Here is a 25299-nt window from a genome sequence, read left to right as displayed (position 1 = left end):
AAGCATAGAATTTTGTGTTAGTGGGGTTCAATAAGTTGTGTGCCTTCAAGTCATTTCCAACTTATAGTTACCCTATGTCAAAGTTTTATTGCGCTTTTCTTGACAATATTTGTTGCCTATCACTGAGGCTGAGAGAGGGTTTCCATGACTGAATGGGGATTTGAATCCTAGTATTTCAGGGCCCTAGACATACCCAAATCACTAAACCACATTGGCTTTCTGATTCTTTTAGACCATGTAGAGCAAACTAAACACAGTAAGAATCATGATGCAAATCAATGAACAATGAAGACAATCAAAAACAGAACCACAACTGACTCAAGCAGAACAACAAATGGCACCAGCACCTAAGTTATGGTACATTGTATCCAAGACCTCTGACACCTGGAACAAAAAATATCATCAATACATTCTCCATAAGTAAATGCAATAATAATAACTAACATCTAATTACAGTAATAATTTCCTGCTGTTCCATGACATAGTCGGTTGCCTGATGCAGCCAACTCAATCTGTCTAATGGTAGGGCTAGCTCTGGATAGAACTACTGCAAAAATGTGACTTCTTAAATTGGATTTAATCATTGGATTCAAATTTCAAGGAAGAAAATTTGAGCTGAATATTACAAAGAACTTCCCAATGGAAAGAGCAATTTGAAATTAAAATAGACTACCTTGGGAAGTGACAACTTCCACAAACTGGCCATTAAGGCTGGCATTGGGGTAGAATGGGGGTGTGGCATATGCACGACGCATGCCTGAACTCTGTCCCCATGCCAGAATGATGCTGCACACCCAACCACATGGTGAGTAGCATCACAGTGCTCCTCTGGTGCTGCATCCAGATGATGCAGTGCCAAAGGAGCGCCAAAAAACTGTGGCACTGGCAGCTATGCTGCCCTTTCTGTGGCGCAAAGAGGAGCTGCTTTTTGTGGCTCCTTTTTTCCCAGTGGAAAGATCAGATTGGGGCTGCAGCATGTAGTTGCCATGGCCCCAATCCAGCACTAAAAGGGGCAGCTGCAGGCCCTGAAGGACCCTTCTTCATTGGAGGTCAGATGATGACCTAGTGGATGCTTTAGCTATGAATTGCTACACAGGCAGGAGGTTAGGCTTGATGACCATTAGAATTCCTTCCAAATCTGTGATTCTATTATTCTATTTGTAGCAAGTAACGTTGCTCACTCTTATTCCTCTATTCAGGTCAAACTGGTGTCTTTTATTGACCCACAATGAGAGAACAGAAACCTTTACAAATGAGTCTAACAGGCAAGCAATGACCTGTGAGAAGTTAGCAACATTACATTAAATGCACGCAGATCCTGCCTGACCTAAAACACAGATGTCCATTCCATATGCCTCTCCTCCAATTCCCCAGCCATACAATTCATGTCCTATATGGACTTTCCTTGTTCAAAACACCAAATGATTCTGAACCGAATATGTTCACCAAAAACCTTTTAAGGTTCATCCACATTTATTTCCCCTCTATTTTTCCCCACCCTTTAAGGTCCTTTCACAAAGAAGATCAAAAGGCAGCTCTTCCAGCTCTCCTCTGCAGGTGGTCAGCAGGAGATTAACTACTAAGAGAGCTCTCAAAAGTATAAATCTGGAATGTCTTGTTTTACAGGCCATTATAACACAGCATTATGACCAGCCTACGCTATATTTCCATGTATGAAATCAAGTAATTATCAGTGATATCATGAACATTCCATGGGATCCCAAAATGATTTATCAAAAATAAATCTTACATGTGGAAAAGGGAGATATTACAAACCTTTTATTCCTCTTTCATCAATAAGATATGGGTTTCATTCACACAAAAGGAGTGTTTAGACCCAAATCCTAAACATACTTTTAGACAAATCCCATAGAGTTCAATGCCACTTATTTTGTCCAAAAAAGAATAAGACCAGGGTAACATTGGCGTAAAAAAGAAAACGTTTTCCCCTCCTCTTCATAGAATCATAGAATTGGAAAAGACCACAAGGGCCATCCAGTCCAACCCCCTGCCATGCAAGAACTCACAATCAAAGCATCCCTGACAGATGGCCATCCAGCCTCTGTTTAAAGCCCTCCGAGGAGGGAAGACTTTGCTACACTTTGAGGGAGTTTATTCCACTGTTGAACACCCCTTACTGCCAGGAAGTTCCTCCTAATGTTGAGGTGGAATCTCTTTTCCTGGAGCTTGCATCCATTGTTCTGCATCCTGTTCTCTGGAGCGGCAGAAAACAAGCTTGCTCCCTCCTCAATATGACATCCCTTTAAATATTTAAACAGGGCTATCATATCACCTCTTAACCTTCTCTTTTCCAGGCTAAACATACCCAGCTCCCTAAGGCATTCCTCATAAGGCATGGTTTCCAGACCCTTCACCATTTTAGTTGCCCTCCTTTGGACATGCCCCAGTTTCTCAACATCTTTTTTGAATTGTGGTGTTCAGAACTGGACACAATATTCCAGATGGGGCCTGACCAGAGCAGAATAGAGTGGCACTATTACTTCCCTTGATATAGATACTATACTTTTATTGATGCGACCTAAAATTGCATTGGCCTTTTTAGCTGCTGCATCACACTGTTGACTCATGTTCAACTTGTGGTCTACTTGGATTCCTAGATCCCATTCACATGTAGTCTCATTCAGCGAGGTGTCTCCCATCCTATATCTATACATTTCATTTTTCCACCCTAAGTGCAGTACCCTACATTTCTCCCTGTTGAATTTCATTTTGTTAGCTTTGGCACAGCTTTCTAGTCTATTCAGGTCATTTTGAATTTTGATCCTGTCCTCTGGGGTATTAGCTACTCTTACTAGTTTGGTGTCATCTGAACATTGATAAATATGCCCCCAATTCTGTCATCCAAGTCATTGATAAAGGTATTGAATAGCACTGGGTCCAAGACAGAGCCCTGTGGGACCCCACTGGTCACTTCTCTCCAGGATGAAATGGAGCCATTGTTGAGCACACTTTGGCTTTGGCCAGTCAACCAATTACAAATCCATGTAACAGTTACCTTGTCTAGCCCACATTTTACAAGTTTGTTTGCAAGAATATCATAGGGAACCTTGTCAAACCCTTACTGGAATCAAGATATACTATATCCACAGCATTCCCTTCACTTACCAAGTTGGTAATTTTATCAAAGAAAGAGATAAGATTTGTCTGGCATGACTTGTTTTTCTGAAATTCATGTTGACTTTTCGTGATTATGGAATTGCCTTCTAGATGTTCACAGACTCTCTGTTTAATGATCTGCTCAAGAATCTTTCCTGGTATTGATGTCAGACTAACTGGACGATAATTATTGGGATCTTCTTTTTATCCCTTTTTGAAGATGGGGACAACGTTTGCCCTCCTCCAGTCTACTGGGACTTCTCCTGTTCTCCAGGAGTTCTCAAAGATTATTGCAAATGGCTCTGATATTACATTTGCCAGTACTTTTAATACTCTTGGATGTAGTTCATCATGTCCCAGAGACTTATATTCACTTAGATTAACCAAATATTTGTGTACTATCTATTTACTTATTCTGTGCTGAATAAGTAACTTATTCTGTGCTTCTATTTCAGATCGCATGTTAATATTTCTCAGGAAATTTTATTACATCAGAGCTTCCAGAATCCACCAGTCACCAAGTTCAATGCACGTATCTGCTGGTTATTTTGAGTTACAGTTCCCCCCACCTCAAAACTCTCAGAACAATAATTCTTCATCCCAGCTTGCATTTAGCAGATTGTTAACCTTACCATGTTTTGCCATACATCTGCACCTGGCAATATCTTGGGTGATTTGGATGAATGTTTGTTGCCTGCAAGGACATGAAGTGCTAGAAGAACATCATACCTTGGAAACTCTCATGAGAACATGGGAAAGCCTGCTCTGTGCCTCTAAGCCAGCCTCTGTTCTCATGCTTTATTTGAAAATATTTGCCCCTCAGCCATGTTGAAGTAAAATCCATCTATCAGTCTGACTGGCTTCTTTATATGGAAATGGAGTGCAGACATATTTGCATCTTGTTAGCTTTTAAGTTTTGAGAAACTGGTCTTGGTGGAGAGACACAGAGTATTTCCAGAGGATGATTTTCTCTCACCATAGCTCTACCACATACATGATGGTGAGGGTATATGTGATGTCTTCCACTAAAATGTTTTCTTATTTTTGACTTCTTGTTTATTCTACCTTTTTTCTTCACTCTGCAAAGAAAAATAGAACCATGTAAAGCTTTCTGCTTTGCAGCACTAGGTTTCTTCCACTGGGGATGCATACACAAAAGAAGTGGAATGAGGCAATAACACACATACAGCAGTTCCCAAGACCTAATTTAAAGACAGAAGGAAGCTTTCTTAGCTATTATCATAACTAAAGGGATAATGCTTAGGGCCAGCTTCAGGTTTGTCATGATGCACAGATCTCACAATTCAGAAGTGTCTGCTAATGTTATGTTCTACGTAAACACACACACACACACATGGTATTGATATTTGAGTTGGAGTGACAGAATGGAACTCCCCCACTAGCAGGAGGTTGGATTAGATGACCCATGGATTTCCTTCAAACTCTAAAATCCAAGGATTCTATAGATCCACAGGATGGCAATATCTGGTTCAAATCCTGCCTTCCTCATAAAGCAAACATAGCCACCATGAGCTAATTGCAATCTCCCAGTTTAACCTCTTTTATGTGATTACTGCTACAGTAGTATAATGGTGGGGAGAGAAATAGTGTATAATGCCTTTAGTCCTTGGAGATTTTTATGTGCATTGACTCAGCACAGCTGGCACTCACCATCTTGAGGAAATAAGAAGAGAGAAAGGAATCTTTTATGTGATTTCAGACACACCTGGAAAGTTCTCTGATCAAATAATGTTGTTGTTCTGTTACATGGGTACACTGATCACCATGCATTACAACTGGTTGATTTTGAAATATGGGAAATAGTTCTGCCTCTTGAATATGTCCATTCCAAGGCTTTCCCTATAATCAGAAGGATGATTCAGCTAATTTGGAAGTTTATCGCATCCTTTTCCCCCCGTTATGGGCACAGGAAGGGGATGCTCATGTGCACGTGTGACCAAGAAATAAACGGATTTCATCTCACACCGCAGCATCCTCCAAAAGGCCCCATTCCGGCACTCAGCACCAAGCCATCCCCTTTCAGTGCTGAGGAGTGCCATTTTTGTCTGACGGAAAAATTCCTGTCCCTGGCCAATGCAGACAGGTGAGAATTTTGCTCAGTTTATCTATCCATAAAAAATGTGCTGATTTTCCCTCCTAAATCGAATGAAATTTTTCTGGGACTTAAATCAACTGATTTCTAGGCAAATTGATCTGGTATCGATTCTGTCTTGCAAGCACAGATGTAAAATCACAATGATAAATATGCAATCACAGATATAAATATTGAACAAGACAATAAATAGTAATTTTAGGTTAAGACTCTGGCCATCAGGTCAATAAGAGGACTTGGCATGATGCCTAACTCTAGTACTGATCATGAAGTTGGATCTTCTAAATTCCACTGTTGGGGTTCCATGCTGTACCTCTTCATATAAGCTACTAATGCATACTGTCAACAAGACGATAGTCTCAAGTGATGCGTAGTGTGATAATTTTAAAGATATTACCAGTGGTGCCCACAAAAATAACAGTAGTCCTACTGCAGCAGCACTACTATTCATATGCTAAGTATAGTCTTTCAGCTGAAGCAGGTTTAAGGAATTGGGCTGTTATTCCTCAAAAGGAAAACTGAGCCTTCCTGACTAGCAAGAGATCTTGTTCTTCTCTCTGTCAAGCCACCGTGAACCTCAAAGGAGAAAAAGAAAAGTGGGAGTAAAGGGCATTGGACATGCCAATAAATTAATGATAAATTATTAAAGCATGATTGGAAATATTGCCATTTTTCACAGCTGTCACTTTAAGTATAAAAGCATCAGCACATTAAACTAGTTACTGCTTTTTCATAATTGAGACTTTAGCTCCTAGCTGTGCCCTCCAGCTTTTCATTAATCACTGGGACTGAAGTTCAAGCACAATGACAGCTTAGAAGGCATTAAATGGGCAAAGTATTTTCCAGGTACAGCTAGGAAAGGCCTTTTAGTCCTCTAATCCTCCGCTAATTGTTTTTCAGAGTCTCTAAACAAAATCTGCTCATGTCATCTCTTAGTGACAGAATTACCAACAGCCTGGCTTTTCTTTTTATCTGTGCATGCTTTTCTCTCGCTATAAAATCAAATGAGTGCCTGTCTGCTGTTTCCATCGAACAGGTGCAAAAGGTCTGCGATATGTAAAACTGTAACTGATACTTAACCAAGGAAACATTGATTAGACTGGCTGGGAAACAATACTTCCTGACTACTTACTCTAATCATACCATTTAATTTGTTATAAAAGGAGTAAAATGGCCTGGCTACTCTGTGTGTGTGTGTGCGCGCGTGTGTGCATGTATGTGCGCATGTGCATATGCAAGTGCATGCACACACACATGCATACACACATTCACATACAGATTATTTCTCTCATTTGCTAGCAGAGCAGATATGTCCATATGTGATTTTTCTTCATTTTCAATTTGACTTGTTTACACACAAGATACACATAGTGTATACTTCTGAATAAGGCTTCAACTGCTCTCTCATGTCTGGTCTAGTTCATCCCCCCCTCTCTTTCTGTCTTTGTAGAGGGCTGTACATCAGAATTTAATGGATGTGCCAAAACATTCTTCCTTTTGTATAACAAATTATCAAGTGCATTGAGATTCATTAATTATGTCATCTAATTGGATTGAGGCAGGTGCAAAATACCTTAGATGAAGTGGTCACTGGCAGGAAGGCCTCAGTGCAAGCTTTTCTATTAGAAACCAGCATGTCTCCAGACTCCTGGAATTACATTGTACTTATTGATTAATGGCCATAATTTATTACAGTGCAGAAGATCTTGCATTGAGTTAAATGTGTGATTAATCAATTTTCCATCAAATTATGAACAGCCGCACAGTTGTCAGAAAGAAAATACCAAGTGAATTTTTCCCATGGTGTTGGGAATATAAGGTACAGGGACTTCTGCTTGAGGAGAACTAATAGCTGTCTATCACGTGTATAATATTTCCTGCCACACTGATAAATGCTTAGCCTCACAAACAGGCCACAGGTACTAGTGATTGAGAGACCACCAAATACAGTTTGTAGCTGCCTTTCATATATAATAAAATATTCCTTAAACCCATTTCAAAACAATTTATTAATGCAAAATGCATTTCTGCCTTCAGCCATAAATATATCATTGTTAAGTCAACAATATTATATTATAAACTGATAATTGATATTGTGGGAAAGAAGGGAGAAAAAAATCCCTAGGCAATGTAGAGATGAATTTGAGATTTGTGTGTACAGTAGCTCATTTTTATTTTCCATCAGAAACACAGTCTTATAACTAATTGATGTCACTTCCAATCTGCTAATAATTCACATTACATGGGCAGCCTGGGAATACTTGATGCTGGGGCCAGTTGATGTTAAGAAGGTCCCATGGTACCTCTGTGCCTTTCATTCTAAAGAAGCAACAAGCTTGCTTGCTTCTGCTACTGTTAAACTGTGCCTGCCGTAGTATTTCATTGATCCTCCAAGGGACTCTCCAACTCCTGACAGTGCAGTTTACAACACCCTCTAAACACAAGGATGGACAAAGAGTGTAATGGAGCCTATTAAGATTGTGTGTCTTAAAGCATTAGAAGTGTCAAATGTACAATACACACACTGAAGCAAGAAAGCACTTCACCAAAGCAGTCTAAGGGAGTCTGGATTTATGACTCCACAACCAAATGCACATAATATGATCATTCAAAAAGTACACTAATTTTTTGGAAGGTGTGCATCCTCAATGAAACACAGAATTTGGGAGACTTTTAAAACTAATAGGTTTTCACTCACAGTCATGCACCTAAGTGAATTTACACATATCTCATACATATCAGCAAAATTAATAATGTAAGCATTAGAATACAAATGTGTGTTTAACTTTTTCTTAACTCTTCCCAGTGGACATTTATTCCCTGCTGGATGGTGCAGACCCTATGTAATAAAGTATTTAGAAGTATCACATATCATCTGCTTTTCATTTAACCATGCTGGCTATCTTTGGCGGTTTACAGACCGCCCTTTTGGAGCTCCTTCTGGCGCCGCAGGAAGGGTGCCCCAGGTGCCAGGATGTCACTTCCGCGCCACTCTGTTTGGAGGCGGCGCAGTCATAACGTCCCAATGGCATTGCCCATGTAGAATGGGCGCCGCCATTTTGTACGTACTAGGTATGTACTAGGGTTAGGGCGTCCGGAAAGGACGCCCTTTCCTAACCCTAGTACGTACCCCAGTATGTACTTTTTGCGCATCTGGAACGTGCCTTTGTTACACTGAGGCCACTGCAACTGGTTAAGCTGAACCCACTTCCAACAGAGCTCCAATTATGAACTAAAATGGAGATGTCTGTCTGGCTCCAAATTTTTCATTATAATCCTGAATATGAACATGCTGCAGGTAGCAGTAAATGTATACCCACCTGGGCTCACTTTTTATTTTGTGTTATTTTTAGTTTTGCCTACTAAATGTACACAACCAAGTATAACAACAGCATATAACAGGTATCATTTAAACAATAAATATGGCACTGTTTATGAAATTGAGAATGCATGTGTATTCATACAAGCATATGAGAAAAGGAAGGCGTCAGCCCAATGCAATCCAAACAAGTTATTGCTGGATGGATTGTCTGACTATTTGGGTTTGTGTAAATTATTCACAGGTGACAGATTTTATAAAACCCATCTCAACTTTTAGAATCCCTACAGTAATATATTTGTTTGGCTAATTTATCCATGAGGGCTAGATTTTCATACACACACCTCAGAGGGATTGCAATCCTGAGTCGAGCTGGAGCCCTTTTGCTGGTATTGAACTCGCAACCTTATGGTTTGTGAGTTAGTGGCTGCAGTACAGACACTTAACCACTGTGTCACCAGGGCTCTTGGATGAGCATCAAGACAAATGTATTTAGGATAAGGATTATGTCCACAGAACTACTTCCTATGAAGCATATAAATGTTTTAATTTGGGATGAATATGGAGGCAGAGAAAGCTTAAAGTCAGGCAAATAAAACTGTACTGGTTAGAGTGCTGGACAGGGACAACCTCATTTCACTATCCCTCATTCTATCCCATGTTGTATGGGTAGGAATTAGGGTTACAAGCAGCATCCCATCCTCTTATTTAGAATCATAGAATCATAGAATCGTAGAGTTGGAAGAGACCACAAGGGCCATCCAGTCCAACTCCCTGCCATGCAGGAAATCTCAGTCAAAGCATCCTTGACAGATGGCCATCCAGCCTCTGTTTAAAGACCTCCAAGGAGGGAGACTCTGCTACACTTCGAGGGAGTTTATTCCACTGTCGAACAGCCCTTACTGCCAGGAAGTTCCTCCTAATGTTGAGGTGGAATCTCTTTTCCTGGAGCTTGCATCCATTGTTCTGCATCCTGTTCTCTGGAGCAGCAGAAAACAAGCTTGCTCCCTCCTCAATATAACATCCCTTCAAATATTTAAACAAGGCTATCATATCACCTCTTAACCTTCTCTTTTCCATACTAAACATCCCCAGCTCCCTAAGTCATTCCTCATAGGACATGGTTTCCAGATGCTTCACCATTTTAGTTGCCCTCCTTTGGACACACTCCAGTTTCTTAATGTCCTTTTTGAATTGTGGTGCCCAGATCTGGACACAATATTACAGGTGGGGCCTGACCAAAGCAGAATATAGTGGCACTATTACTTCTCTTGATCTAGACACTATACTTTTATTGATGAGGCCTAAAATTGCATTGGCCTTTTTTGCTGCCATATCACACTATTGACTCATGTTCAACTTGTTGTCTACGTGGACTCCTAGATCCCTTTTACATGTAATATCGTTCAGCAAGGTGTCGCCCATCCTATATCTGTGCATTTCATTTTTCCGCCCTAAGTACAGTACCTTACATTTCTCCGTGTTGAATTTCATTTTGTTAGCTTTGGCCCAGCTTTCTAGTCTATTCAGGTCATTTTGAATTTTATGTCATCCTTCGGCCTGCAAGGGAGTGAACAGGCAGCCCCAGCTCCATCAGGGCTAGCCTGAAGAAAAAGGCTCCTCCCTCCTTAACTGTCACCTTCCAGTCTGCGAGGGAGTGACCAGGCAGGCCCAGCTCCATCAGGGCTAGCTTGAAGAAAGAGCGCCCTCCCTCCATAACTTTGTCTCTTTGTGCATGTTTTATTCTATGAACACTGTCCTGAATGGGAACACTGATTGGAACATCTTCCCCGCCCCCGCTAAGATAACACAGGGCTCCATAACTCCTTTGACTTCATTGGGGAATCTGACCTCTTGATGATATATGGAGGGAAACAGGAATGGGGAAGTAACATCATATGGTTTGAGTGGAAATGTGGAGTCCTTAAACAACATATGCGGAGCGGCCATTAGAGTTGTGCAGGGATACGGGAGGTACAGTGGTAACAGGGTGATATATCATCAAAAAGGAAGGTGAGTTAAGTGCTTAAAATCTATCTCTCCTTACATTCACCATGTTAACTCTAAGGTTCTGGAGAATGTACCAGTCCATCCACTGAACCTTTCACTGCTCCTTGGTAATGCCAGGTCAGTTAAGAACAAAACCCATATCCTGTACGACCTACTCACCGATGAAGATGCTGACTTGGCTTGTATCATGGAAACCTGGCTAGGGGATAATAGCTGTGTGACATGGGCTCAAGCTCTCCCAGCCAGGTATGCCGTTAAGGAGAAGGTAAGGGGAAGCGGGCAAGGGGGAGGTGTGGCCATAGTCCATAAGAACAATCTTAACCTGACCAGGATACCTCTCTGACAACTCAGCCACATCGAGGCTATGTACCTTTATCTGAAAACAAGGGACAGTCTGGGGATTCTGTTGGTATACCAACCACCCCGTAATTGAACTGTCTCGGAACTGATGTTGGAGACTCCCAGGCTTCTGGTTCTGGGAAATTTCAACATCCCCCTCGAATCCAGTTCATCAGATCTTACAGGGGTGGCTCGGGAGTTCATGTGTGCCATGACCAACATGGGCCTATCCCAGATCGTCTTTGGGCCCATGCATTGTGCTGGTCATACTCTCAATGCAGTCTTTTGTTCGGAGCAGGAACATCCATGGGCGGAAGTAATTCAAACTTTCCCCCTTTCATGGACGGATCATTTCCTGGTTAAGGTTGGACTGAAGGCCATTACCAATGACCTCCCTGCGGGTGGCGGACCTATTAGAATGGTCTGCCCTCGAAGGTTAATGGAACCCAAAACGTTTCAGGAAGCCCTAGAGAGTGCAATGGCTGGTAACATCGGCAACTCTGTCGAAGCCTTGCTAACCACCTGGAACAACGATCTCACGAAGGCTATTGACACAATCGCTCCCAAGCGTCCTTTTCAGCCCGCTTCTAATAGGAATCCATGGTATACTGAAGATCTTAGGAAAATGAAGCAGGCTGTACAATGACTAGAGTGCCACTGGCAAAAGACTCGTCACTTATTCGACAAGACACATCATAGGACTTCTCTTAAAGCCTATTGAGTGGTAATAAATGCAGCAAAGAAATCTTACTTTTCTGCATCTATTGCATCTGCAAAGTCTCGTCCGGCAGAGCTTTTCAAGGTTGTTAAGAAGTTAACTCAGACTCCTCCCACCTTGAACCTGTTACTACAACCAACAGGGGCCTGCTGTGATACTTTCAATGACTACTTTGCAGATGAAATCTCTCGGATAAGGGCCGACTTAGACACCAGCCTTAATACAGAAACAACAAGAGAGGTATCCAGTGACTCCGCTAATGACATTGTTTTGTATCAGTTTCAGTCTCTGAGTACTGATGATGTAGACAAGCTGCTTGGAAAGGTCAAAAAGACCACTTGCCCTCGCGACTCCTGCCTCTCATGGTTAGCCATCCAGGGAGGGGAGGCTACTAGGAGTCTCTTAAGATCCATAATTAATGGAGAGAAGGCTGTGTTCCAGCCAGTCTAAAACTGGCTGTGGTCAAACCAATTCTTAAAAAGTCTTCCCTTGCCCCTTTGAAAGATCCAAATATCGGCCAGTATCACTTTTACCGTTTTTGGGTAAGGTGATCGAGAGGGCCGTTGCCAGCCAACTCCAGGCAGTCTTGGATGACACCGATTATCTTGATCCATTTCAAACCAGTGTTATATCAGGACACAGAGTGGAGACCACCATGGTTGCCTTGGTCGATGATCTCTGTCTGTGCATCGACAGGGGAAGTGTGGCCCTGTTGGTGCTCTTGGACCTCTCAGCAGCCTTCGATAACATCGACCATGCTATCCTTCTGGAATGCCTGAGGGAATTGGGAATTGGGGGCACTGCTTTGCAATGGTTCCGGTCCTATCTCTCAGGCAGATTCCAGATTGTGTCGCTTGGCGACAGTTGTTCGGCCAAGAGGGAGCTCACATCGGGTCTCCCTCAGGGCACGATACTGTCACCAATGCTTTTCAACATTTACATGAAGCCACTGGGTGAGATCATCCGGAGACATGGGGCGCAGTGTTATCAGTATGCTGATGACACCCAAGTCTGCTTCTCTATGTCTCGAACTGCTTCAGTGACCAAGGATGGCATCTCCCCTCTGAATGACTGTCTGAGGTCGGTAATGGATTGGATGAGGGAAAATAGACTTAAATTGAATCCAAATAAAACAGAGGTACTCGCTATAGGCAATCCCAATCTGGGTATGGTGATCTGTTCTCCAGTTCTGGATGGGGTCACACTTCAGCTAAAGGACTGTGTTCGTAGCTTGGGGGTACTCCTGGATTTGTCACTTTAGCTGTCATCTCAGGTGGATGCAACAGCTAGGAGTGCCTGTTATCAGCTTTGGCTGATTCGCCAGCTACGACCCTTCCTGGAACAGGAAAACCTAGAAACAGTTGTACACTCACTGGTAACCTCTCGTCTCGATTTCTGCAATGTGCTTTTCTTGAGGCAACCCTCATGCCATGCTCGGAAGCTGCAGTTGGTACAAAATATGGCAGCCAGATTGGTAACAGGGAGTTCAAAATTTGAATCCATTACACTTATTTTAAAATCCCTACACTGGCTCCCCATTTGCTTCCGGGCACAGTATAAAGTGTTGGTTATTACGTATAAAACCCTAAATGGCATGGGTCCAACATACCTGAGGGAATGCCTCCTCCCATATAATCCTTCCTGCATTCTCAGGTCCTCTGGGATGAATCTATTGCAGTCAGAGAGAACTAGACTAGTAACTACTTCCCAGAGGACATTTTTTGTTGCCACTCCAAAAATCTGGAACGATTTACTGGATGAGATCCACCAAATAACATCTTTAGGTGCCTTCAAGAAGGCAATAAAAATGGATCTTTTCTGGCAAGCCTTCCCGAATTGAATTCCAATTTTTCCACTTACCTGATTGTTCCCATTGGATTGAATGATCTTGATTGATTTTATTGGCTATCGGTTGGGAATTGTTTTATTGTTCTATAGGGTGGGAGGGAGTTTGGGAACTTGAAATGTAATATGTCTTTTAACTATTATTTCGGGGGGGGGGGTTGTTTTGTTTTGTTTTTTACTTGATTTTATTGGTTTTGCTATCTTGTTACCCACCTTGATCCAATACAGGGAGAAGCGGGATATAAATAAATATTATTATTATTATTATTATTATTATTATTATTATTATTATTATGCCTTTCTCACAGGCCCCTACAACATGTATTAAAACAAGATGAAGCTTTTTAAAAGCCAGTCAATTATAACTCTGAAGAACAATTTAAAAACAATTAAATAGGCTATCATGTTGAAACCCAGTGCTGAATTAAAATGCATTAACAGCATTGTAAAGCATAATGAGAAAGGGGGGGGGGCACAGACAGACAGACAGACAGACACACACACACACACACACACACACACACACACACACACACACACACCATTAATAATATGTTTCAACTGCAGCATGTCTAAACAAAAGGAGAACAGACCCATCCTAGACAACCAAGGAAGATGGTTCTACAGCCTGGGAGCAGCCACAAAAAGTTATTTACCAAATGAGCCTATGAGGATGGTGGAACTGAGAGAAAGCCTTTCGTCAAGATCTCAGAACTCAGTCATATGGGGAGATACAGGATTTCAGGTATTTTACACCCATATTTTGTGATAGAGATGGGTCTTTGTAATGTCAAAGTATGGGGCTGTTAAAGGTAAAGAAGTCAGGTTTTTCTGGGTCAACAGAATGTGGAAATGGACATTAGCACAATAGGGTAGAGCTATGAGGGCAACATTAAGGGTATTGCTCCCTCAAATAAGAATTATGCCCCCCATGAAATCCCAGTACTTCAGCCCCAAATTTCTAGCACTGCAGTAACTGAAAACATCAGTTGAACATCTAAAAATACATTTTAGGTATCCAAAGAAAAAGGGCAGGCACTCTTTACAAGGAAATGTGAACCAGAGAATAGAAAAGTTTTGGGTGGGAGCTGGGTATGCTTAGCCTGGAGAAGAGAAGATTAAGAGGTGATATGATAGCCCTGTTTAACTAGTTGAAAGGATGTCATATTGAGGATTGGGCAAGCTTGTTTTTTGCTGCTCTAGAGAATAGGACATGGAACAATGGGTGCAAGCAACAGGAAAAGAGATTCCACCTAAACATTAGGAGGAACTTCCTGACTTTGCTGTTTGACCGTGGAACACACCCCCTCGGAGAGTGGTGGAGTCTCCTTCTTTGGAGGGCTTTAAACAGAGGCTGGATGGACATTTGACAAATGTGCTTTGATTGTAAGTTCCTGCATGGGAGAGGGTTGGACTGGATGGCCCTTGTGATATCTTCCAACTCTATGATACTATGATTCTGTGATTTTGATTTTGATTGTCTCACTCTGTAATGCTAGAAATTTAAGGATTGATGGAAAATTTCATTTGGGTATCAGAATTCTCATTTTAATAATAATAATAATAATAATAATAATAATAATAATAATAACAATAACAATAATAAAAACTATTATTATTATTGTTTTTATTTATATATTTCCCACCTCTCCCTGTGGATCGAGGTGGGATTACATCAATAAAAATACAATTCCATATAAACAATACAATCAATAAAATCTTAGCAGTATTATTAATTCAATAAAATAACTATATCAACATCTAATTTCATATAATCATAATCAGAGTGGAGTATCTTCTTATGATCTCTTATAGAAGATCAGGAGGGTAGGCCTGCTGGAAGAGATCTGTCTTAAGTGCCTTCTTAAAGGCTTCTAAGTTGGTGAGAAGGCAGATCTCTTCCGGTAAGCTATTCCACAATTTGGGGGCCATGGCAGTAAATGCTCTGTGGGAAGTTGTTATCCACCTGGTCTTTGGAAGCTCTAATAAGTTCTTCCTGAATGTTCTGAGAGTGTGGGGCGGATTGTGTAGGGAGAGGCGTTCCCTCAAGTAACTCGGGCCCAAGCCATGTAGGGCTTTAAAGGTAATAACCAGCACTTTGTATTGTGCCCGGAAGCTAATTGGCAGCCAGTGAAGAGATTTTAACACCGGTGTTATGTGATCTGATCTTGATGTTCCAGTGACCAGTCTAGCTGTTGCATTTTGAACCAGCTGAAGCTTCCAAACTTGGTACAAAGGTAGCCCCATGTAGAGCACATTACAAAAATCTAAACAGGAGGTTACTAATGCGTGTACCACTGCTTCAAGGTCCTTTTGGTCCAGGTAGGGATGCAGTTGGCATATCAACCGAAGTTGGTACCAAGCACTTCTGGCCATTTCATCCACTTGAGATGATAACTGTAGTGATGGATGCAGGAGTACTCCTAAACTACGAACTTTGTCCTTTAGGGGAAGTGTGATCCCATCCAGGACTGGTTGACGAACCTCCATCCCTGGACTTTTACCCTCCCACAGCTACACCTCTGGATGTAATCTGGGTCAATGGGCACAGAAATAGAGTGAAACTTGTCTACTCAAGTAATATGGCAGCCTACAGTCAGGAGGAGTGCAGGAAAGTACAAAAATATTTTTGACAGATTGTAAAATGTGGCTGGTTGCTGCATGAGTTGGCACCACTCCTGCTAGGGTTTGTATCCAACGTGGCTTTTCCCTACAGCCCACATGACATGTGGGGAGTTTGTTCAGTGCTCACACTGCTGCTGGGGCTGGTGAAAGGCTCAATGCCATTCCTACAAGAGATTGTTTGTACTCCTCCACTTTCTCTGTGGTACTGCTGCCAGATCTTCTACAAGCAGAAGGCACATTATTCATTCCACTTTCTACTTTACACAATAGGACCAAATGCTTGTGCTCACTATCTCTCCTCAGTCCCTCTTCATTCCTAGATTTTTGGCATACTGACACTGCAGAAGCTGAACACTTAGAGGTTTATCTCATGGAGCTCCAAATGTCGTGCCACCGTCACCCAAATGTCATCAAAATAGGGTGAAAGCATCACCAGTGTGATCATGCCTGTCACTTCTAAAGTGAAATGGAAGAGTTATCACCATGGAATCATCAGTGGAGAAGCCCTTTTCTTCTTATTAACGGATTAATCTGTTAATAAGAAAAGAGCTGCTTCCCTGATGATTCCATAGCAATTCCATGGAGATAATGCTTCTGTTCCACTTTAGAAGTGCCTGCGGCATCATCACACTGGTGGCTCTTCTGTCCCATTTGATGAAGTTTGGGTGACAGAAGCACTGTGTGTGATAAACTTCATATACAAATATCTTCACACCAAAGACTGAAACTCTGGATTTCACTACTGCTCCTCCCATATCTGTTCAAATCTGCTTGGGAACTAGAGTCCAGCACTGACAGTGGTCCCATTCAGGAGGGAGAAGCTTCAGGAGAAGTGCCAGTAAAAACCAGAGTAGATTTGCTGCCTCCATGGTGGCAGATGCTAGCACCTTGGCACTAGCTGGGAATAATTACAGAAAGGTGTTGTGGCTAAGAATCATATATATGTCATACTTTCCTCTCTTCTAGTACCACAGGGGTGGGCATGGGCATCCATTGGAGGCTGGGAGTCATATTAGACCTCCCAAAAGTCCTTGGAGTGCTACAATCCTCGCTCCCCCACTGTATTGTTGTTGTTGTTGCTGCTGCTATGTGCTTTCAAGTTATTACTGACTTATGGTGACCTTATGATGAACCTATAATTGGGTATTCTTGGCAAGATTTGTCAAGAGGGGGGGTTGCATTGTGTTTCTCTGAGGCTGAGATAGTGTGCACAACATAACCCAGTGGGTTTACATGACCAAGCAGGGATTCAAACCATTGTCTGCAGAGTCATAATCCTATGTTCAAACCACTACACAATGCTGGCCAATTGCATAGCCCTGCAAAAAGAAATGTATAGTAATTGTGTGTGTGTGTGTGTGTGTGTGTGTGTGTGTGTCCCAAATGTCCACAAACATTGAAGTTATTGCATGGGAGCTATGGGAGCTATTGTTACCACTGTTTGGTGGCCCTGATCATTTTAGGTGTGTGTGGGGGGGTTAAAACTGGAAGTTAACTTGATTACTTCCTGTTGTTAAAAGGCGTCTCCCAGGTTTAAATGGCTCAGGGGTCAAAACATGGTAAAACGCGCCTCCACATTCCATAGAGACAATTTGCAGATCTTTGCAAGAAAAACAAAACAAAAATTGAAAATATCTCTTTTTTTATTCCCTGGGGGCCCCTTGGGGATAACAAGCAGCTCTGGGAACTGCATGACAGCCCAGGGCCTGCAATAGCACATGCCCTAGAGACTGAGAGGGAAACAACAATGCCCCTAAATTACAGCCAGTGCAATAAGAGATGAGAACCTTAGCAGGAAGGGATGATTTCTCCATGCCCTGAGATCCTTGGGAAAAAATCGAGGTAAAATATAATATAAAGAAAGAACAAAGATCTAGAAACTGAACAGGTGAGAAACAGCTGGTGTAAGGGAACTGTGAAGGAGAAAAACGCTGATAAAGGGAATTAAGTGCCTTTCACTCAAGGTTTCTGTACTGCAAATCACACATTTCCAGCTGCAACTTACACAGTGGAAGCAATGGGTGGGCCTTTGAAACACCAAATTGAGGCAAAAGGTGTAATGGTACACTAAGGACTTTGGTTTGGGACATAGGCTGCTCTATGTTGTAGGCTTGCTTTTTTAAAATTGAATATCCTCTGCATGTGTTGTACCACAATTCCCATCAATTCTAGCCAGCATGTCAATTGGAAAAGCTATACAAAATCAAGAGTAAGGATCCAAAGGACACATAAGCGTAACCACGAATGGTCCCATTTATTATTCCTAGCTGCTTCCTTAATTGCCTTCCAGAGATTCTTTCTCACTACACAATTATTGTGTTATGGTTCCACATAAATTACCATTGCACTATCCTATGGAAGCCTGAGATCCACAGTTTGGTGTGGTACTAATACTCTCTTGCTGAGAATTCTAAATACCCTTCCCAAAGGACAGGCCCCAGGATTCCATAGGGTTTTGCTATAGCAATTAAAGTTGAATGATAATACTATAATTGTGTAGGGTGAAAGGGACCCCAGTCTCTGGACTATGTAACATCCAGCCAATTGGTGTATCCAAAACCATATTTTAATCCATGCTGTTTGTTCATATTTTGAATCCTCTAACAGAGTGAGACTCATTTATACAGCATCTGAATCTGCTATTAGCCATCCAAATCACCCTGAAGAGGGCTGAATATAAATAGTTTCTTTTTCTTAAATAAGAACAATAGAGGGCATATATTGTTCAGTGGAAGTAAGTTGATTTCCACTGACAAAAGAGAAGAGTGAGACTTCAAATGTGAGGAAGATAGTACTGAATCCATTAAAATATCACAGAGCAGCAACTTCATGGGCTCAGCCTATACATCAATTACCCGCTCTAAAGGGAATGTCAGGTCTCACCTGATTTGCACTTGGGGATTAAGATTAGGAACACTTCAAGCCTTGTTTGAATGCCCTGACTCACGCTAATGCTGGAAACTAAGAGTCCTATTCAAAAAGAAATATTTGGCTTGCTTCCCTCCAATTCACATTATCATTACTCAAGGGAAGTATCTAATGCTTTTTCCTACATAAGTTGTTCTTGTGTGACATCTATTAAACGTGTGTTTCCATACCCCAGTGCACCTAGTTTTGTGAACACTTCACTTTTAAGCACCTCCAAGATGTACAGCTCTGAAAAGGGCACCGAGTCAGATGCTAAATAGGCCAGCATAGCTGCAAGGTACATAATGCGCATATTCATCAAAAGCCTTTGAACAAATCATTAAAAAGTGGGGAACTACAAATTACTAGTGCCCTGGGAGAAGCAAAAAATTACATGCTGTCCACTCAAGTGAGTAATTGCTGGAGCATACAGTAGGGCAATGTGTGCAATACAGCTGTTTATCTATGAACTGAAACCTTTAACACATCACACCACACACAGATATGCTTCCCTGGAGTAATGGGTTTGCATGTATGTAGCCATGTAGTCACTTCCAGACTTCAGAAACATTTTTGTGGGCACTGAACAAGTGTAATATTTATTTGATTTGAAGCTGGGATTTATAATGATTTCTTCAGCACAGACTATAGTAACCCCTTCTCTGCTGGTGTTTGAAGAACAGGTCCAAGAAACTCAATCATGTTCTCATCAGTCAAAATACAGTTCCAAAACCTATATGCAGGGCTGTATCGAAGTAAAACAATCAAGATGCTAAATCAGACCTTGATTGGAGAAAGGATGTTGCTCAGAGATGAGGAAGACCTCATGCTATGAATGTGCAAGGTTTTCTAGCTTCAGTTTCTGCCACTTCCAGGAAGAGATGGGAAAGATCACAGTTTGAAAGCTTGCAGAACTACTATTAGTCGGAGTAGTCAACACTGTGATAGATATAGATCTTGGGAGAGTTGCTTTAGGGGACTACAATTCCAGGCTTTGAATGGACCAATGGACTGGCACAATATGACACACTTCCCTGTGTTGCTATGTTCCACTGGCCAGAATCTACTGCTTACATGGAAAAGCCTACATCCACCTACTTCCTTCTGAAGCCTCTTCCTGAAAAGCTGCTTCTAAGGATGGGTACCCTCCAGAATAGCACATACTGAAGATGCTACTCACAGGTAGCTGCTCTTGAATGGAGCAGGACACAACCATCAGTATTGTGAGTTCATCTCCTATCAGCCAGGCAGCAGGGCAAATGGTTAGGTATTTTGAGGGTAAGGGTGAGGGTGGCAAGCATCTAGAGAGATGGCCATCTGTCAGGGATGCTTTGATTTAGATTTCCTGCATGGCAGGGGGTTGGACTGGATGGCCCTTGTGGTCTCTTCCAACTCTAGGATTCTAGGATTCTATGAGAACATCAGGTTAGAGAAGATTGCTCTAGCCTCTAATAAATGTTACTGAAGAAGTGCATCTACAATGTTGAAATAATGCAGTTTGACACCACTTTAACTGCCATGACTCCATCCTACAGAATCCTGGGAGTTGTAGTTTTGTGAGGCACCAGCACTCTTTGGCAGAGAAGGCTAAAGACCTAAAGTAGTGTCAGACTGCATTATTTCTTTAGTGTAGATGTAGGTTCTAAATCATGGCAGGGTGGGAGGAGAATCTTACATGTGCTTCACAGGCTCTAACCTTCAGACCTTCCTCACAGTATGCAGATTTTGGGGTGGGATGGGGACTTTGGCAATGCAGAAACAGTAACAAGGTAGTAAGCATAGCCCTGCTTTCTTCTTCATGTGATTATGATTGCAGGGGAAAGAATGCCTCATGTGATTATGTTTGCAGGGACAAAATTTAAGGCACCTATTTTTTAAAAAAATAAAAAATACTATATGTAATATGAGGTTTCTATGTTTGGCATATTCAGAGAAGGCTATAGTCAATGGTACAGTGGATCAAGGGATCACATGGGTTAAAGACATGGGACTATTTGATACGTAGGAACGATGACATTATCTGCCCCAGCCCTTGGACTCCCCTGTTTCTTTGGAATTTATCTCCAAAGTGATTGGAGGGAAAATGGATTCTTCTGAGCATTGTGATTGGTTTTACAAAAGACCTGGTAGAGATGAGAATTGCTGGAGGGGGCCTCTTCTGAGTCCTATCAGTTATAGCAGTCAGAGGACATGGGACATGGAAAAAGTCCTTCTCTGCTGTAGCATCCGGTTATTGACTACTTTCCCCTTAGAAGTCCCACTGGAGATTTTTATTTTAATCACCTTGATTGTCACTTGCTCTTTAAATTTATGTTACATTACTGCATTGTAAACCTTCCCAGAATCTCAGTGAAAAATCCCATCCATGATTTCACTCTTCTGTCTTTTCTCTGTTTTGAGCCTTTGGGAGAGAAGTAAATGGCTCCATATATTCTAGAAAAGCTCATTGTTCACGCATGCTGAAAAGTAATATGTGCAGTTAAAAAGAAACGCACAACATACAAACAGGAAAGAAGCAGGAAGCAAATATTAACAACAACAGGATTTTTATTTATTTCTTTGTATGTATTCAATCTGTATTTGTTTTAATATTTGTAAACCACTTTAAGTTCCAGTACAGTGGTACCTCGGGATACGAAATACCCAGGTTACGAAATTTTTGGGATACGAAAAAATCCCATAGGAAATCATTGTTCCGGGTTACGAATGTTTTTTCGGGATACGAAGAAAATTTTTGGTGCTTTTTTCGGCTTTTTCGCACGAAACGCGGCTTTTCCCCATTAGCGCCTATGGCAATTCGGCTTACGAAGGCTTTTCGGGTTACGAAAGCGGCCGTGGAACGAATTAATTTCGTAACCCGAGGCACCACTGTATTGGGGAAAGGCAGAATGTAAATGAATGAATAAAAATAATTGTTTTCATAATTATCATTATATTGCAAAGTATGAAGGTTTTCCCTCTGTATCAAAGGCAATGTGTCTCTGAACACCGCTTATTGGGGAACAGGAGTGAGAGGTGTCATGCTTGGAGACTTACTATAGATGCTGGACTGGCCACCATAGCTACTGGCTGCAGCAGTTGCTTCACATAACTGGCTCTGACAAAGAAAGCAGAACTTGAAAAGTTCATTTTGAACTACAACTTACATCATTGCCCAGACATGACATTCTGGGGGTTGTAGTCAACCAGGCACTTTTACAAGCTGTGCTAGAAAGTGGCCCAACAAGCTCTTCTGGAGGGAAAGCATGATCTTACTGCTACATCCAGTACAAGGGGCAGGTTGCCTGATTCTCATGAATCTCCTGCTCTAGTAATCCTCAGTCTTTGGCATGGAGCATGACGATGACACAAAACAGATATTAGTATGCTATGAGAGAGTGATCAATCAATCAATTCTGAGAATCTTTCATTATATTCTACTCCACATTAAATGTCATGAAAAGTGATTTCCCCCTCTCCTTCTTCCCTAGTGTATCACCAGTAATGTCTACCTGCTCTCCACAAATACCATTGCATTTTAAGAAGGGTAACATAAGACCATATAAAAGCTGGACACACATTTTCAAAGGAAAAAAAAATGTGTGTGGTTTTATGCTTAGTTTTCATGTTACATTTGTATGCCTTCCACTTTTTTTTTTCATGTGGTTAATATCACTCAACCATGGCTCATATTCATGTTATTTTTATACAAAATATACCCTTGAGGTAATCTCAATTTTTCCCAACCTCAAACTGAATTTAATAATATAAAGCAGTCTATTGAATTAAACTGCATATGCTAAATGTTATCATTGGCACAAAGATCAATTTTCCCTGGGCAAAAATTAACAATTTAAGCTGCTTTACAGCTACTGTCACTTGTATCTTGGAAGGAACAAGTGAAAGCTAATGGGGCTCAGTCTATATGCACAGAAGTATCCTGAAAATGGTAGAATTCAGGATTGAAACAATTAGTAGCTTGAAACAATCAGTAAAACAGACTCATCCTGTATAAGCATTACCCAGTTCCAGGACTCTACAAGCCTTCCAATGCAGCTTCCATATGAGCAAACTTCAGCCTTGGTGGAAAAGATACACTCTCCTTACCTTCCAAGAGCTCAGAGAGTATAAAGGTGCACTAAAGGATTTTCATCCCCTTCCCAATTTGCTCCAGTACAAGCAACTTTTTTCCATATTAGAGCATTCTCCCACAGCCTGTTACTGCCCAGGGCAGTGCAAGGGACACAGCAGATGTGTCCAGCTATGATTCTACATAAGGAAGAAGAGAGAGATTCTCCACTCAAATCTCCAGTGAGAACATGTCAGTATGCTAGAGATCTATGAGGATGACATCTTTTTTGGGGGGGGGGGCTGCAGAACCAAACATTGCCCCTGTGCCCTTCCTCCCCCAACAACTAATTGGCTATAAGGCAACATTCTGGAATTGGTAAGTTCAGTTGCTTGTGCACCATTTTGTGCATGCCTAAGAAGCATGTGTTTATATTAATGCTTTTTGAATTTAGGAATCTTTGTTTTTTAGTTGTTCATGTCCTCCATTTACAAAACATGTCCTACATTTAGGGGCCCAAATTTTGTCTTACATTTGTCCCACATTTTTTTTACATTTGTCCCGGTTTGGAGGTAGACAGCTATGGCAACCCTACCTGGGATTGCTTGGAAGTCTCCCATCCAAATACTAACTAGGGTTGAAACTGCTTAGCTTCCAGGATCACTTGTGCCTTTAGCCTTGGATGCTCTAAATTTGATCCTTCAACAACCAGGCTACTGTTTAATGAAGTCCTAACAAAGCCCTAGCAAAGTTGCCTGAAGCTATAAAACATGATCCCAGATGCTGGCATCTGTACTTCTCACTGGTTTTATGCGCTTGAGCCCTAGTGGCACAGTGCTTAAATGCCTGTACTGCAGCCACTCACTCAAAACCATAAGGTTGCAAGTTCAAGACCAGCAAAAGGGCTCAAGCTTGACTCAGGCTTGCATCCTTTGGAGGTCACTAAAATGAGTACCCAGATTGTTAGGGGCAAATTAGCTTACAGTTGTAAACCACATAGACACTGCTTAGGCTGTATGAAGCGGTATATAAATGAAGCTTGTTTTTATTTTTGTTTTTGTTTTGTTTTGTTCCCAGTTCCATAGGATTTGGCTTGGACATCACTGGAGTGATTATGGCTGGCGTCACATGGCCAAGTGTGAACTGGCATGTACAGGCAACTCAAAGACCATGATTCCAGATACTATGCATTCTGAAGTTTCAGGCTGATCAAGTTGATCAGATTTTCCAGATTACTCTCTGGCAGGCATGCTAAGAACAGGCTCTTTTCACTGGAGTCCTTGGGGCAGGAGGCAAAGGACCTGATGTAATCCAGTAGTGATCTTGAGCTCTCCCAGAGATGGCAAATGTATTGGTAGGCTACTTCTAGGGATTACTGAAGGCTTTAAAACAATTTCACTCATGTAGGTGACAAAATGTCCAAAGAAATCCAGAGTGCATGAAACACAGAGTCACACAGACATATTCACCCAGACTGGACCTAGACTGTAGGTGCTCCATGTAGATCTGGCACAGGACAGAAAAAGTGAGGGAGCAGTCTGAAATCTCTATCAAATTTGTTCAGCAAACCTGTTGAACACCTTTACCAGAGCCATCTTCAGTATGTGGAATATAGGTGGAAATCAAAAGGCATTTTCTGTGATATCTGTTTTTTTTTTAGGGGAGGATATTGATAACAGATGAATTTCTAACACACTGAAGCAAAGATTTTAAAACTTCTCAAAGTTGGATGTCTAGGTCAAATTACACCCATCCATTACACCTACCATGTTATCATCCCTGAATTAGGTAGAGAAAGATAAATAGGCTAAAAATGTTGAAGTCAAGAATGCAATGTACAATAGGCAGGGGATGTAATCCAGAAAAATGAGCAACTAGTTCTGGGCTCTCAGAATTTGTTGAGCTCACCAGCCACCCAGTCCTGGAACCACACGGGCTGGGCCACATAGGAGGGTTGTGTAGAAACATGGCTGAATCTGAAAAAACAGATTTGGTTGCAGACTAGTTGCATTTCTTAGAAAGAGGTTGAAAATGATGCAAGAACCATTTTTTCATGCATTTTAGGAACCTCACATTACTAGATGAATTTGATCATGCTAAATCTGAAGATAATTACTAGATGTATGGTTTGGCTGATTTTCCAACCAGAAGTTCAACGATCAAGATAAAAATATGTTTGTTTCTGAATGTATAGTTGAGAAAAAGCTGATACTAATCCACTTGACACAAACCATACATTGCGAAATAAATATCTGTTT

This window comes from Sceloporus undulatus, chromosome 3 (assembly GCF_019175285.1).
Source record: "Sceloporus undulatus isolate JIND9_A2432 ecotype Alabama chromosome 3, SceUnd_v1.1, whole genome shotgun sequence".
Classification (NCBI taxonomy): Eukaryota; Metazoa; Chordata; class Lepidosauria; order Squamata; family Phrynosomatidae; genus Sceloporus; species Sceloporus undulatus.
This window is presented reverse-complemented; position numbering follows the sequence as displayed.